The sequence below is a fragment of the Mauremys reevesii genome, linkage group 3, assembly GCF_016161935.1.
Source record: "Mauremys reevesii isolate NIE-2019 linkage group 3, ASM1616193v1, whole genome shotgun sequence".
Taxonomy (NCBI): Eukaryota; Metazoa; Chordata; order Testudines; family Geoemydidae; genus Mauremys; species Mauremys reevesii.
Window position 1 is genome coordinate 176,809,938 of NC_052625.1, and position 12,239 is coordinate 176,822,176.

A 12,239-nucleotide genomic window follows, 5' to 3' on the forward strand; every position below is an offset into this window, starting at 1 on the left:
CTTAAGAAGGAATCAATGATAATATATAATGTACTTTGTAAATCACAGGGTTGGAAGAGACCTCAGGAGGTCATCTAGTCCAACCCCTGCTCAAAGCAGGACCAATCCCCAGACAGAATTTTACCCCAGTTCCCTAAATGGTCCCCTCAAGGATTGAATTTATAACCCTGGATTTAGTAGGCCAGTGCTCAAACCACTGAGCTATCCCTCCCTCCAATGTAAATTTCCTTGATGATAAACAGAAAAGTGCAATACAGCAGATGCCATTGACTAGTCAACATTTACCAACTGTTATCATACAGTTATTGAAGACACAATAGTACCTCTTATTCAAAGGACAGGGGAAATTTGTGATATTCTCAGATATGCGGTAACTGTTAATAGATGCTGACTTCTTAAAGGCGATTGCTGTTGTGTGTTTCTTTTATCCAAATGGAGATCTATTTGATTGCATGATCATAATTCAGCCAATTGGACTGTGATTAAGAACATAAAGTCTCCAGGTGACTGACAGCACAATGTATTGGTCTCCTTTGAACATACTGCAGCAATTCTAAGAACAAAATACTGCTGTCTGTTTATAGAGACCGTTATTATAAGCATGAAGATGCAGTACACATAAAAAAATTTCAGAACTACATAAACCACAGAAGGGTATAATGAAGTGTTATACAGCTAGATTATTTTTTCTGATACTGCTCCTTGATGTTTCTGGTAGTGAACTTCAGACCCTAATGGGTTCCCACTTATTGCACAACTTATAGTCAACTACTGTGGAAAAATTTTCCAAGTAGTGTCAACATGGAAATGACACATGAAGGATTTTCCTTTAGTTCAGCTTCAGTTTTATCAAATGAGAGCAGTAAGTATTGAAATAAATTCCATGGATAGAAACATTATAGGATTGACACAACCTACTCCCATCTGAAATTTAGTGGGCAGTACAGTTCTTCCAGGTTCATTTCAGGTATTTCAACAAAGGTCTAGTCTTCTAGTTAATAGATAGTTAAAATGAATTCTAAATATAGTGTTGTGTAAGTGTGTAATGATATGTTTACATTCAGCTGGGAGAAAAAAGTAAGTGAAAAGAGTAACAGTTAACAGTGTCACCTCCTTTTGTGCCCAAACTGTGAGATGCAGAAACTAGACAGCCTGCATAAAATTATCAAATAGCCGATCCATGGTACCTTAGATTCAAACCTGTCTACAAGAGATTGCACCCGCTCCCACCTCAACTTAGTTATGCTAAACTATGACTGATATTAATATTACAAAAACATGAAACACAATAAATACCTGGAACTATTAAAAAGGGTACTTTGTAAGGAATTGCTAGTTATAAATCATGTTCATTTAAACTACAAAACTGCCATTAAAGAGCAGCAACATGAGGAGGGATGAAGCAGCTTTGGTGCAGCTGTGTTGGAACAATCAGTTACTTCCCAGGGGTTTATAACTGCATTTTCCGCCAATCAGACCAAAGGCTAGTTTTTCCATACGTTTATCATCATACATGGCAGGTTTAATAAAATGTTACTTGCTCGTTAGGCATTTCCCACAACTGTGAGTGGAGCCCATTGAAAATCTGAAATAGGCTCAAGACACAAACTTTTGATCTGGATTTCAAACACCTAAAGTTCAGAGCTGGGGTTTCGATTTAGCCCAGACAAGGAGCCATTTCATTTCTAAAAGTGGCATTTGGAAATTATGGTTTGGATTTTGAACAACCCCACAATTCAGGAGTGTTGAGATCCAGGGTGTTAGTTCAGTGCCCATTTCTGTACTGTGTACGTGCTTTTCTGATGTAGATTTTGGGAAGGTTGGAACCCAGGGGATAACAAATCTAGGTTCTGTCAGCTCTGTAATAATCATGACTGTACTGGGGTCAAGTTACAACATGGATGTGCCCCAACTGTGTTATAAAATGGTTTGGCTTTGTCTGTACTATAAACATGTTAATGGAATCATTCTACTGCATTGTTTGGTAAGCGTTTGGCCTAAGGGAGAGGACCAGATCCTCTGGTATCTAAACGGCCTAGGGAAGATCACCCCAGCATATAGGTGATCCCACAGTGGCATAGGGCTGACACATGGACTTGTACACAACTATCTCTCCTGTCAGCATAGTGGAGAAAGAGGACCATGGTCAGCATAGGATGAGGAGGTAATTGGGAATCCCCTATATTTATCCTAGATTATGTAAAAGAGATGTTTTGCAATGCTTAGTGTGATCTGTCTGGCCACTACTTGGATGGGAGACCTTCCTGTCATTGTGCTGGGAACAGTAATTCAGCAAATGCACTCCTGCCTCTGAGTCAGAACTGAACCAATGTCCCACCACGTAATGAGGTGCTTGGTGTCGCTGAAGGAGCTGTCAGACAAGAGCAGAACCAATTTCCTATCTATCTTGGAAATATTATTCTTTGGCTCACATTTTGCCTACCTGAAGTCCTCAGTGGCTTTCAATGGACATTGCTGTGAAATTTGCTACTGTTGTCATGTGGTTGCCATGTTTCACCTCAGAGAGAGCTGCTGGCCACAATTTGGAGGAAAGGGACATTAAGTGATCCTCATTAGCATGTATTGCTGTGAAGGATTCTGAGGCTAGGTAATGGCACTGCTGTATCTTAATCAAGTATTTATTGATTTTTATTTAAAAGAACACCTCTCTACAGGTCTGAATGCCTGAAGAAGGATTATTTAATAAAGATACAAATTTTGACTAAAATAGAAATAAAAACAAAACAAAACCACAGAAGAGAAACAGTGATGGGTTTGGTATAAGAACCACAGAAATCTTCCCAACTCCACCAACTCTGGGACTCTTCTGCTATTCAACAAAACAAATTAATCTCAAATTCACAGAAAAAAGCTTAGGAAAAAATAGCCTTTGCAGCAAGACCTGCAGGTTAATGCACACGGGTTCTGGTAGAACAGGGGTAGGCAACCTATGGCATGTGTGCCGAAGGCGGCACACCAGCTGATTTTCAGTGGCACTCACTGCCCGGGTCCTGGCCACTGGTCTGGGGGGCTCTGCATTTTAATTTAATTTTAAATGAAGCTTCTTAAACATTTTAAAAATCTTATTTGCTTTACATACAACAATAGTTTAGTTATATATTATAAACTTATAGAAAGAGACCTTCTAAAAACGTTACAATGTATTACTGGCACACGAAACCTTAAATTAGAGTGAATAAATGAATACCACTTCTGAAAGGTTGCCGACCTTGGTAGAACAATGGCAGATGCAAGTATAAAGTTGAGAAAGAACCCTTCAATGAAAACTTCACACACACAACACACACACACACAATTGAGCCAGGGTGCTTTAAGATTGGGAGGGTCTCAACTGGCAGTCTCAATCAGGCAGTCTCTGAGTTAACCAATTGGAGATTTATATATAAAGTTTAATCTTGAACTACTGGAAATGGGACATCAAAGGGGGAGGTCTCTGAGTTCCTTCAGAGAATTCTTTCCCAGGTGTCTGCCTCGTGGGTCTTGCCCACATGTTCAGGGTCTAACTGGTTGCCATATTTGGTTTCAAGAAAGAGTTTTCCCCCAGGTCAGTTTGGCAGAGATCCAGGAGTGGACGGGGGGTGTTTGCCTTCCTTTACAGTACAGGGCACAGATAAATTGCTAGTTCGAACTTGAGTAAATGGTGGAGTGTCTGTACCTTGAAGTCTTTATCTAGATTTGAGGACTTCAGTAACTCAGCCAGAGGTTATGGGCCTACTGCATGAATGGATGGGTGAGGTTCTGTGGCCTGGAATGTGCAGAAGGTTAGGCTAGATAATCACAATGGTCCCATCTGTCCTTAAAGTCTATGAGGTTCTTAGATGTCTAAATGTTAGCATTTACACCCACAATTAATTGTCCCTTTCTTCTGGTCAGCACAGTAGTTCAAAGAGCCTCCTGTTGGTGCATCACTCATGGGTAGGAACCACATTTTCAGCAGTTAAATGGCTAAGTGAACAAGCTCAGAAGACACTTACCCAGTTCTAGAAGTAAGTTCAAGCCAAATCCTCTTTAGGGATTGTTAATGTTCATTTTTTAAAATATTATTTTTACTTCCCATTTCTGCCCAGAATCCATGCCAATATATTCTTCTGGTACAGTGTTTTCTGCTGTGACTGTAAGTAGAGATGAAAAATCCTTTTCTCATGAGATTTCCATCCCCCGTTTTCAGAACTTCATATGTTGTAGCTGAGCTCTTTGTAGCATATAAACTCTTGCCTGCCTATCTGGACTGAATCTAAGCACCACATTTTGTTGACTGTCTAACTCTGAACAAGACCACAAGGTTCAAATACCTCTGATTTTGGAAAAGTTTAGGTACAGCTTTTGCAGATCAGGAGCACTGGTACTAACAATCCTAATGCTTTCCCTACACAACACACTGACATATCTGGTTGTGTAAACAAAACATCAACTCTGGATAGAGATCAAATTCAGAGTGGCTACATTTCTGAACATAAGAATGGCCATACTGGGTTAGACCAATGGTCTATCTAGCCCAGGATCCTGTCTTCTGACAGTGGCCAATGCCAGGCACTTCAGAGAGAATGAACAAAACAGGCAATCATCAAGTGATCCATCCCCTGTTGCCCATTCCCAGCTTCTGGCAAACAGAGGCTAGGGATACCAGCCCTGCCCATCCTGGCTAACAGCCATTGATGGACCTATCCTCTGTGAACTTATCTAGCTCTTTTAAAAACCCTGTTACAGTACTGGCCTTCAAAACACCCTCTGACAAAGAGTTCCACATGTTGACTGTGTGACAAAATGCTTCTTTTTGTTTGTTTTAAATCTACTGCCTATTAATTTAATGTGGTGACCCCTCATGTTTGTGTTATGAGGAGTAAATAATACTTACTTACTTTCTCCACGCAAGGCATGATTTTATAGATCTCTATCATATCCTCATTAGTTGTCTCTTTTCCAAGATTAAAAGTCCCAGTCTTATTAATCTCTCCTCATATGGTAACTGCTCTATAATCATTTTTGTTGCCCTTTTCAGCTTTTGAAGATAGGGGTTACAGAATGGAAAATCTATGCAGGTGGTCTTCACACCCCTTTTATGTCATGGAATGGAGCTCCCTGGTGGCCCATCAGAGTATGTCACTATGTTGGGGTTAGTGTCAGGATGGCTATTGGGCCAACACATAATGTGAATACACAAAGGAGAGTTTAAATTGGGGCGAGCTGTTAGCTATTTCTGCAATTCCTCTCATCTTCTGCAGTAGCAGCTGCAACCTGACTGCATGTCAGCTACTGAATGTTAGAGCTCAGGATTCCAGCAATCAGCCCCTGTGCCTTTTGTGTGAATTTCCCAGAGAATACATCCCATTTACTCAGGCTGTGCACTGGTTTCTGGGATTCGGCCATACATTTTGTAAGGGCAATAATAATCCAGTAAAAGGTCTAATAAATACCATCCAGTTACCACAGGATCAGATAAATAGCCGGGAATAATGGCGGCAAAAGTGCTGCTTGCTGTAGTATAGCCCAGTCACCTTTCTCTCTATGTTTTGTATAATAAATTTTAGCTAATAGAGTTATTGACCTTGCAGCAACAATGTCTAATTAAGTAAACTTAGTCAATGAGCTCTTATTTTTCTAATGTTGAATTTCCTGTATGGTGGCTACTCAATTTGCTGCTCAGCCAACTTTGATATTTTAACCAAGAACTTGCTTTTAATACACTGCAGCACCTATACCAAGAAGCACACACACTGTATATTTATCATTTCCATCTAGAGGAGGAGAAAACAAAGGGATAATTATAAACCCTCATATTGTTACACTTACACTCGACATGTGCATCTATTTTTTTTCCACAGTAAAGTGATTCTGCTGTGGAGATAGCACCAGGTGCATGAGGGTGACCTCACACATACACCAAATCGGGAGCTGACATCCATCACACTTCGAAATTTTGGATTTCATCATTTCCTGATCTTTCTAAAGGGATCACAGCACCTGGCCCTCACAGCTGTAGTTCATTTAGAAAGCAATTTAAAAACCGAGAAAAAAGCAAATGACATCTTGCTGCCTCAGCCTTGTCATTAAGTATAGCAGAATGGCCTTCATTTATGAGACACATGGCTAAGAATTAATATCTTTCAGTGCTTTCTCGAGTAGAGATTACAAAAGGCTTGAAAGACCACTAAATAATTAGTAGTATAACTGAAGCAAGCAAAAGAAAAAAAAAACCTCTTCTTCATTATAAAGACTGTTGAGACGCACACTGACTTCAACATGTTCCAAATGCTGTGAGCTTTCAGCATTGCACCTCCACTACAGAGCAAACTTTCAGCTTTTATTTTTCCCTTTTTTAGCCTCTATAGCATTTGAGACTCTGTACGTATATATTGCATGATATTTCTCTGATTAGTGAAATGCTGCTATGCACGTGAATTCTCTGCTCTGCATGGAGTGGACTCAAAGTATGGAGTTTAAGCATTTTTAAGTTTTGCATATATTATCTTTTTCCTCTTGCTGGTGAGATATAAATTGCTGATATTTGGAGCTATTACACTGTTTAGGGGTTTTTTATTCATAATGTTATGGGTGACTTTAGTGCTCATGAAAATGAGTGGCTAATGGCACTCGCTAGACCCAGATATAGTGGGGGTAGGTGCTATGCAAGCTTCCCCCACATAGTTCTGACAGTGTACCTTGGATTTGCAGCACCACAGACACTTCAGTCCCATGCCCTCCTCAAGCAGAGATTGCTAGTCAGATCAATTTGATCCAAATTGTGTTGCTGTTTTTTAAAAAGAAGGTTCAAAACATTTCGTTTATCCCAAGAAGGAGCCAGAAATTCAGGTGCAGACCTTTAAAGTTTGCCCATCGCTATTGTTTGTGCCATTCTAACCCACTAGACACAATTCTAAGTCCATTTGCTGTGAATCCTATTATTTGTTTCAGATGAGTCCTAACTGAGGGTTTTCCCCACTCCTTTCTTTGTGATAAACCCATTATTGTCCGTAATGGATTAGAAACATGGAATCACAGATGGTCTGTTATTGGTGTCTGTTAGCTGACCCCTTTAAGGCAGAGAATCTGGAACCATTAACTTTTACATTTAATTGAACACACAGGTTGAGCCCTGTCCACATATCCATTGTAGGTGAGGACAGGAAGATACACACTCCTCTTGCCCCACAGTGTAAGCTCCTCATTTCAGCCACTGTTGTCTTCTAGGATACTGTGGGTGTATCTGCAATCCAAACAATGAAGAATAGTAATGGTGGCTCTCCTTCTAGCACATCTGCTCAGTGCACAAATAGGTCTATGAATCGTGAGTCCCTAGTTTGGCTCAGTGAAGTGCAGATGGTATCTTTAGTTCCCAAAGTCATCTAGAGTCCTTTGCACTGAGGACTGGAGGCTAAAATAGATCTACTGGGGACTGGCTTTTTGTTTGCCGTCACAGTAGCCATGGGCTGAGTAGCAGCAGCTCTTAGCTATGACACCTTAAGTTAACTCTTAGTTACTTGATTGTTTTGATCACCAAATTCAACCGTTTAGCTTATTCTAAACTAATGGCAGACAAAACAATCCCAGCTATATATTTAAAATCACTTCCACTATGGGGTACTCATTTGGGGCCAGACATAAAGCCCACTGAAAGTTTTTCAGTGGGATTTGGATCATGCTCTTGCCCCCTTCTTTTCCTACAGTCTCTAGGAAAATCCTATGCAAAGAGAGATTGCAGAGTTTTGTATTTAAATTACCCATTATTTAGGGTTCATCAGAAATTCCATTTTCCCAAGGCCTTCTTGGGCTACCTTACCTCCACACCTAAACTTGTGACAGTGTCAGCACACAAAGACTTGTCCATTCAGTGGCCATGAGTCTTATTTCTTAGCTGTCTCCTCTCCTTCCTCACTTCCAAAAAAGCCCCACTCACCCACACAAATGAATCTTGCAGATCTTTCCTCTGATAGCCCTATCTGACCATCTCTGATCACGTCAAGTTTTCATGAGTGAATGAGCTCAGGGAGTCTACTGATGTGTTCAGTAGGGGGTAGGGCTCTCTGAGGCTATTGGCAGCAGTTCAGTTGCCAAGCAGCTGCAGAAAGCTTTAAAGGACAGTGTTGCACAAAAAAATGAAAATTGTTGATTGAGGACATATTGCCCTTGATTGAATGGTGAGGAACCTGCTGGCAGGAAAATAGATATTTGAGAAACTAAAAAGGTTTGCCCATTTCACCAGCTGTAGCTAGGCCCCCTAGTTGTCAGTCCTCAGTCAATGGTATATTTGCTTGATTAGTCAGAGGCTCGCAAAAATTGCTTCTGTGGCTGCCTAGGGCCAGTTTTTACCACTAGGAGAGTCTGCCTGTGCTTCCATGAGTACAAAGGTCCTCAGAAGAAGAATAACCCATAAGCTATTTAGCTGTGTTCAGCTCCCCATGAGGAGGCACTTACAAAAATAGCTGCAAAAAGTCCTGTGGCCTTCCCAAGTTTACTGTGACCGTCCTCTGTCTTTCACCCCATGCAGTCTGTCACAGGTAAGTGTTTAGTCAGACACTCTGTGGTTGCAGCATTTCATTGGTCTATCTATGTGCAAAGAAGAGAGCAGGTTCTATGGGGCCACTACTTCCTCTGTAGGTAGGTAATGGGCTGAAAGCTGTAGTGAGTGGAGTGGATCCTTGGCTTGATCTCCAATGCACTGGTCAGTATAGCTGAGGCAGTGTGGGGCAAGTAATTGCTTCCTGGCATGAGCCAGTAGCAGATTATTTCCCATCTTCTAGAACAATGGAGAACCGAGGAAGGAACTTACCTATTCAGGGCAAGACAAAACATCTCAATTGTACTCATACTGCTTATAAACATTGAGAAATTATAGCACTGGATTCAGTCAGGCACAGTAATGATATATTATTCTGAAGGGAGGAACCTTGCCTTTTCCCCTGACTTAAAAATTGGAGAGTAGCAATTCTGAAGTCCTAGTCCTCCTCCAGCCAGTTGTTCCAAACTCTGTGACAATTCTGTGAGAAGAGCAAAAGTCCAGTCTAGTTAATTTTGGCTCCCCCACCCCCTTTTGATTGTCCAATGGTCATTTCAATTATATATTCAATGGTACAAAATTATTTAAAAACAGAGAGAAATAGAAGTTATAAATAAAAATAGTTAAGCTGGGGAAAAACAATTTTACCTCTTTGTACAAGTTTTGTAAAATGGATGGTTTCCAATTTTGCTAATGGGATATTGATTTTCATTTCTTGGTTCTAAATGCCCAACCATCCCATCTGGGTAGTGACAGAAAGTTGTTGCAAATGCTATTCAGATAGTTGCCAGTTTAAAATCAGTTGGTGGTCTCAGCTCAGTTTTGTAATAATACTTCCTTTTTCCCTCTCTTTGTCATCTGTTTAAAAGGTCAACACTTTGGGCCAGGACTGTCACTTACTATGTATATGTGCTGCACCTAGCCCAGTGAGTCCCTGATTTTGACCTCCCAACACAACTGTAGTATAAATAATCATAATACCACCACAAACCACTGCCACACTTTGCACCCTTGCTGGAAGCCTTATGGGCAAAAGATTAAAAAGACTTGAAGACTGACTGCATCCATCCCAAAGATATTTAAGGTTTATTGGCAGGAGTGTGTGGGGTATCTCACATGGCCTTTGTCTACTCCATACTTCAGTACAGGCCCCAGGGCTGTTATATGTCAAACTCAGAGTGCTACATTTTATTGTTTTTGAATAACTATTAATAATATATTTACATGTTGAATGTTTTTAATTATACAACTAAGCATGTGTATTGTCTTTCTTCCAAATGCTAAACTATTTTGAAGCCAGAAGTACAACCTTTTACCCTGAAAATCTTGCTCTCAAAACTCTCAGTGAGTTAAGTTCATCTCACCAAAAACGGTTTTCTGCAGTGTAACAATATTATGCAAAAACATACCCATGGATTTTTAAATCTGGCATGAATTATATGTGCCTACATTTTATATGTTTTGATCAGTGCATTGCAGATGACTGTGTTCTTAGTTAAAGTGTACAACAGTTAAATGTTAATTTTGTTTCCTCTCCCTCCCCCCCCACAAAAAAAAAACAGAAGAAGGAATTTAACCTCATATCCTCACTCTGAAATTAGCTCTATTGTCAAAAGATGACAGCTGTATCCTGATTTCAAGAATTTCATGTTGGAATAAAAGAGCATTTTTGAAACCATTGTGTTACTTCAAACAGATCCATAATGGTCCCTCAGCAAACCATTTTCAGAAGACTTGTGTAAGTAAGATAAAAAGACACCATTTCTGAAGAGATGCTTTTATGGGCTAGGTCAGAGTGCTCTTTCCATGTTGTTCATTCCCAGTCGAATTTCCTAATAGCCTATCTCCTCAGCTAACAGATGCCCAGCCTCATGTCGGAACCAGATCGAGCCACCACTGAGATGATATCCAGCTCCTTTCTTATTGAGCCGTTTCCCTAGCAGATGGTGCAATGCTGCAGGCACACTCCTTCCTGTTAATTACCAGCCTTAGCTACAGATGGAAATGTCAGTCAGCCTCACAGGTCCTGGTTCCTGCCATTGCCTCAGTCCATAGCCCTCTACCTAAGCAAGATGCTGCCAACACACACCATGTGTTTTGTGACTGCTGACTAGGCAGGCAACAAAAAACAACTTACTTCATGAATATTCATGGAGGAATGTTTAGAGTTCTGTTCATCTGCAATGCTTATAGATCTGCTTAAAGGAGATTGCACCTTATTAAGAGCCCCGTGCCCCTTGTTTTGCTATAGTGCAGCTATGTGAGTTATTTAAGTGTGTTGCTATAGTAACATACAAAATGCCCATTAAATTTCTGCCATTTCTATAGACATATCAGTCTCTAACCATTCTTCCCATGCCTTAACTGCCATTTAATTATTCTTGTCCTGCAATAGCAGACCAATAGTCACCAAGCTGAACTGATTAGCTAATAACTGTTGATTTTTATTAAACCCTGGATATCTCATTAGCTTTTAAGTGACCAATATGAATTTCTTGATCTTTCTGGTATTTAAATATACTAAATCCAGATACATGAATTTCAGTCTACCCATTTTATATTCATTAAGCCACTTATTTCACTGGCTATGGAAAACCCATTAGTAATAAAAATAATTTCTTTTTTAGATTTATGGATGAAAGTTTGAGTTAGAAGATTAGGAAAAATCTGCCATGCATATTTACTGAAGGTACTGTAATTCAGTCCCTTGTGGGACTCTGTGATAACAGGCGTAGTGTGTAGTTATTAAAAATAGCTGTATGACACAATACATGCCAGTGATATTCTTCATATCTTTTGACTCAGGACTGTTCATGGAGTGACTGGATTTATATGCTCCAAAACAGAAGAGCAGAAATCTAACCGACGCAAAGACCATGCTTCTTAATAAAGAGTTAAGAATTTTCTTACATTTCCAGAAGACAAAACAAGCATGAGTACAATGTGAAAAAATAGACTATGTTTAAATTAAAGTAAATTTAATCCACATTCAACTGATTGTTGACCGTGTTGCTGTCAGCTCTCTGATGGTATTGTGAAAAGTACCCTAAAATACCTTAAGAAGTTAAATTTTAATTGTTATTTTAAAAAACTTCAATTTTTCCCTTGTAAATCAACAACATATTTGTAATGGGATTGATTCCTTTCTGAAAATCACATTGTTTGATCTCTGCATCTAGGGTAGATTATATCTCTGTTGTATTATTGTAACAGTTTCTACAGTGCTTATTGTTAAAGTGTCAGCAGCTACTGCACAGTAACATAGGAGGCACCAAAGTCTTTTGCTATATACTTTGAGCAGAAGGTAAGGTAACTGTTGTGTTTGCTGGCAAATGTCAATTTTGCAATGGTGACCACTGCATTCCATTGGTTCACAGTCATAAATGCTATATTTTTAATGTCAGTGTCATAGAATCATGGAAATGTAGGACTGGAAGGGACCTCAAGAAGTCATCAAGTCCATGGTTGTTCCATGAAATGATATTGAGGCCGACAAAATATCAGGTTCCAATAGAACATCATGGTATGATGGTGTTTAGACTCCAATCTACATCATGTTTCATCATAATGAGATTATTTTCGCGCGCATGTGTGTGTGTAAACTATTCTTGGCGCATAGCAGAAATGCCACTTTGATGAAACACAATAAGTTGGCATGCATGCCATTTTGACTTAAATATCTTGATATCATACTGGTGGGGTCTGCACTAAGGTTAGGCAGTAT

At 39.8% G+C, this 12,239-nt stretch overlaps 1 long non-coding RNA gene across 1 annotated transcript; it reads left to right on the plus strand.

The window, feature by feature from the left end:
* Window positions 1-10,135: 10,135 nt before the first annotated feature.
* LOC120401678 lies at window positions 10,136-11,432 on the plus strand. Its single transcript, XR_005596640.1, has 3 exons — window positions 10,136-10,253; window positions 11,143-11,204; window positions 11,321-11,432. It is a non-coding gene; the product is annotated as an uncharacterized LOC120401678 (long non-coding RNA).
* Window positions 11,433-12,239: the final 807 nt, after the last annotated feature.